The sequence below is a fragment of the Austrofundulus limnaeus genome, unplaced genomic scaffold (genome assembly GCF_001266775.1).
Source record: "Austrofundulus limnaeus strain Quisiro unplaced genomic scaffold, Austrofundulus_limnaeus-1.0 Scaffold6, whole genome shotgun sequence".
In the NCBI taxonomy this organism is placed as follows: domain Eukaryota; kingdom Metazoa; phylum Chordata; class Actinopteri; order Cyprinodontiformes; family Rivulidae; genus Austrofundulus; species Austrofundulus limnaeus.
The window spans coordinates 2,693,420-2,698,188 of NW_013952408.1; the positions used below are offsets into that span (position 1 = coordinate 2,693,420).

At 38.4% G+C, this 4,769-nt stretch overlaps 1 protein-coding gene and 1 long non-coding RNA gene across 2 annotated transcripts in view; both read right to left on the reverse strand.

The window, feature by feature from the left end:
- dspa (desmoplakin a) overlaps positions 1 to 4,769 on the reverse strand; it is a gene marked incomplete at both ends in the record, with an annotated part of 44,149 nt that overhangs the window by 10,675 nt on the left and 28,705 nt on the right.
- Positions 147 to 694, reverse strand: LOC106534022 (uncharacterized). The gene is made up of 3 exons (XR_001312309.1): positions 573 to 694; positions 392 to 451; positions 147 to 317 (listed from the first exon to the last, which is right to left on the reverse strand). It is a non-coding gene; the product is annotated as an uncharacterized LOC106534022 (long non-coding RNA).

Consider the following 4,769-nt stretch of genomic DNA (forward strand, 5'->3'; position numbering starts at 1 on the left):
TTCTCCTTCTCCTCCAAGTCCCTCATCAGCCTCTGTTGGATAAACAGAAAGCAAAAACTCACAACCATCACACAGCAGACTTTAATAACTAGTATATGTAAATAATAAAAAGTGCTCAGTCAGAGATCCTCACAGCATAGCTCTCCTGCTTCTTGGGGATGTACTGGTCAATATTCTTGTCTCCCCAGTCAAAGACCAGCTCCTCTTCCTCTCTGTCATTCACCCACATGATGGCTTGAAAGATCTCATCGATGATGTTCTGAAGCTCCCGTAGCTGACTCAAGCGACTGTGGGACAATTTCTGCCACAAAAAAAATCTAATTCACGAATTTAATAAAAATGTAAGAAAAATAATGTTGCACTAAGTAAATTCAAGAAAGCATTGCTTTACCTGCAGGTTGTCCCATTCTTGTTCCAAGAGGGAGAGTTGGTACTTTCCACCTGTTGACATCTAGAAAGTAATGTATCAGACATGAAATCCCATGTTTTGTAGATGATCATAGACATTATTGCAAAACCAGAATAAAGAATAAGAATTTTGAGGCAAAATAAAGTAGAAACAAGATTCTTACCAGTGCCCTTTTGGCTCGTTCTACTTCTGAGCTTCTTTGCATGGAGCTGTGAAATTTGATGTGGGTTGTAATCTGGTTGTCTATGGTGCTGGAGTCTTCTCCCCATGGAGCTGTCTCAATGATACGCTAAAAACATACAAAGAAACGATTCAGTGTTTGTTTGTTTTTTTTTTGCTTTCTTTATATTTTGTACTTAGTGCAACAATTTCTTTATGTGAACACAACAATCAACACCTGCAACCCTTCAAAACCCTGATTATAGTGCATAGTTAGGCATTAAATTAGACATATAGTAGTTTTTACAAGACAAACAAAATTCATCCGAGTATCCAAGTCATTGTTTCTGATTTATTTATTCCAATTTATCTATTTATTTATCTTTTCAAAAATCTGATTTTTTGTGTGAACATTCACATTATATTTTAAATGCGACCTCCATTAGACTCTAGTGTGAACTCTCCACAGCACTGATTCAACCCACATGTGCAGAAGAAGACATGATGTCAAATTTAACTTATTTACACAAGTTAGATTCTGAAGTTGTTGTGCAATCGAAGCAGATTAAATAATTATCAAACCTGATTGAATAGTTTAGTCTTTATGTTTGACTCTGCCTCTGGCGGCTGCTACGGTACACCATTTTGTTTTTGGAACAAAGAGACATGCTAAAAGTGAAGCATTGATCAAGTAATTGTAGTATCAATAAATCATGACCGATGTTACTGTCTTTCTGTGGATCCTCAGKCATCCAGGACAGGGAAGATTAAAAGAGAAAAGATGAAGCAACTGGACTTCTGTAGATGACAACTTGGGTAGTCATAAGAATTAAACAGCATGACTCAAGGTTAATATCATTATTATTGAACAGATCAGCTTACCCCCACCTCACTGACGTAAAAGTCAGATGAAATGTGTCGTGAGCAGTCAGACTGCAGTCGCTTTGAACATCAGATTTGTATCCGATTCAGTATGACATAATGAAAAGGTCTGGGTCTGATTTGAAAAAGTCGGATTTGTCACGTTCAGACTTTCATGAAAAAATCCGACAGGGCCCCAAAAAAATTGGGATTTTTTTTTTCGCATATGCCTGCAGTGTAAACATAGCCAGTCTTTTGTTTGACAAGTTTTACCTTTTCATTCAAGCATTCAGGTCTGATCATACAGTTACAAAATCCATGACTGACTTTGATTRATACCAAATGCACTTATGGACCAACTTGCTCAAACAACGTTCTTTTTAGACACCCATGCTTTGAAAAWAAGTCCAATAACATATTGCTTCTTAGATTCAGATCAAGGAAGCTGTTCTCCTAATCATCAGATAACTTTTCTGTTGCCTATGTGCAGTGGCGCCTGAAGAAATTTTTTTCAGGGGGGGCCTTGGGGGGGGGGGCACTGAAAAACCAGTGGTGGTACACCAAAATTAATATCTATAACATAAAATTTATGATGTGTTTGTACAAATGCCAAATTGAAAATTATGGCAATGTAAAGCTATGGATTTGCCAACAGATGTTCAATTTGTATTTTCACAGATAACACCATTGATTTTATGACATTCAGACACAAAAACCAAGAGTAAGTATTTGTAACATTGGGGGGACCCACTGGCAGGGGGGGTCTGGGGGTCCTCCCCCAGAAAGTTTTTAAAGAAGTAAATGTTATTTCTTGCATTCTGGTGTATTTTACCAGGTTGTTAAACTGATTTTTGCCTACATAGGAAAACACTTAATGTGAGTATTCTATAGGTAAAATTAAATAAATTTGTTTGTTAAGCAAGAGAAACAACACTGGATGAACTAATGTTTTATGGTAAATGTGGAGGTTTAAAAGAATNTACGTAAGCAGACACAAAGCATTGTGGGAAATCAGAACCGTGGCCAAAAGCAACAGTCAGCAAGGATGTATACCTTCTCAATAAGTGAGTTTATATGGAAGGGGTGCTGTTGGACACATGTCATCTGTTGTGACTCATTGACAGCCATACCTTCCACTGAATTATTTATTAGCGGTACTGCATTTTAATTTTAGAAAGTGCAAATCCGCTTATGAATTATAAAAATTAGTAAGACCACTAAGGCGCAAACGAAATATTTAGGTCCACAATTAGTGGATTTGCRCTTTAGTGGACTGGTGCCCACCACTGGTAATAGATGCAAGTAATAAAAAAGGTCCCARTTAGRAATCCTCACAGAGTAGCTCTCCTGCTTCTTGGGGATGTACTGGTCGATGTTCTTGTCTCCCCAGTCAAACACCAGCTCCTCTTCCTCTCTGTCATTCACCCACATGATGGCTTGAAAGATCTCATCTATGATGTTCTGAAGCTCCCGTAGCTGACTCGTGCGACTGTGGGACATTTTCTGCCACAAAATAAAATAATAATAATAATATAATAAAAAGGCAACAAAAATAACGTTGCTCTAAGTAAATTCAAGAAAACATTGCTCTACCTGCAGGTTGTCCCATTCTTGTTCCAAGAGGGAGAGGTGGTACTTATCACCCACTGATGTCTAGAAAGTAACATAGAAGACGTTAATTCACGTTGTTTAGACGATCATAAACATTATTGCAAAACCAGAATAAAGAAAATGAATTTTGAAGGAAAACAAAGTAGAGACAAGATTCTTACCAGTTCACTTTTGGCTCGTTCTACTTCTGGGCTTCTTTGCATGGAGCTGTGAAATTTGTTGTGGGCTGTAATCTGGTTGTCTATGGTGCTGGAGTCTTCTCCCCATGGAGCTGTCTCAATGATACGCTAAAAGATGCAAAACAACAGCTCAGTGTTTTTGTTGTGATTTCTCTTTTTCTTTTTTCTTTTTATTTTTTGGACAACAAATTGCTCAACGTGACCACATCTGAAGCGTTTTCTAAAACTCCAGACTCTGACTTGTGCTGCTTTGCTCCAATGTAAAATCATTCTTTTCTAGTGAGAACCATTATTTTGCAGCATGCATAAATCAAAAGGAATTAGATGGGTAGTGATTTTAGAACAAAAACAATAATAATGACTGTAATAAAGTAATTGTTTTGCTGTGTTCACAGGATTTGTTAAGCTTTTTATCAGGCTATGCAAATGTGGATAATTGCAGGATATTTCCTTTAATGAGTTTCTGCCTCTAACTGTCTTTTCTTTATTTTGCCCTGTAGGTGTCAGCAGATAATCATTAGACTAGTCCTAAGCAGGAAACTATTCCAACTATGCCCTCCTTGTTCGCAGCTCTTCACTTTGATAGGAGTTTTGCCAGCAAATAACCTCAGCTCGTCCCTTTTCTGTACTCTGCAGTTTTTTTTTTTTTTCCCACTGAACCTCTCGCAGGGCTTTTGTTCTCTCGCCACTCCCTTTTCCCTCAAGAATTCTTGCCTGCAGCTACAGGCTGGTAACAAGGCCAAACATCTGCCTGTAAAAGTTCAACAGAGTCACCATTAAAACTTCTGCAGGATCAATAATGTATATTCGAAGATAGACAACGGGGCACTTTTTGTTTAGGTTTTAGTTTGCAACCTGCAACCTGCAACTTACAACCTGCGAAGCATGTGGCAACAATATAAACATTAAGGTGGAACGTTGAGGAGTTTGTGAGCATAGAAGGGCGTTTTTCCATGAAAGTGCTAGAGGTCAAACGAGTTGTCTTGTGCTACAAACTAACTCAAAGGAGAGTGTAACATTTCACACTTCTTTATTCATTTAGTGTCCAAAAAGCTCCCGTGTTGCCATCACCGCCTCCCTCTACACGTCTGCTCTTTTAGGCCTTTTTCTCTCTGCGAGCTTCCTGAAACCCTCTCAGTCTCCACTTCTTTTGTTTTAACCCTCCTGTGTTTCTATTGGTCTCTTTCGCTCTCCGCTCAGGTTCTTGCAGCAAGCCCAGAYGGTTTCAGTTACATTAGGGTAGGATGAGTGATCGGGTAAACGCATCGCCTCCACCTCTCGCTGCGCACTAGCTTGTTGGCTTTGACTCACATGCAGGTACAAAAACACAGCCAGGACATAAAAATTAATCATTGTTTGGCGTCTGTGTTATACAACTTCTACTGGTGGTGCTGTCTTTAAATGCTTCACATGAAGATTCTGGTATAAAAATGTATTGTTGCAAGACTGAACATGTTTGCTGAAAAAAAGTATATATTTTTAATTATTTTGTGTAAAAATATCTTTAAGTCACACAGCACAGGAGCCTTTTTCTAAACATCGTTTCAGGC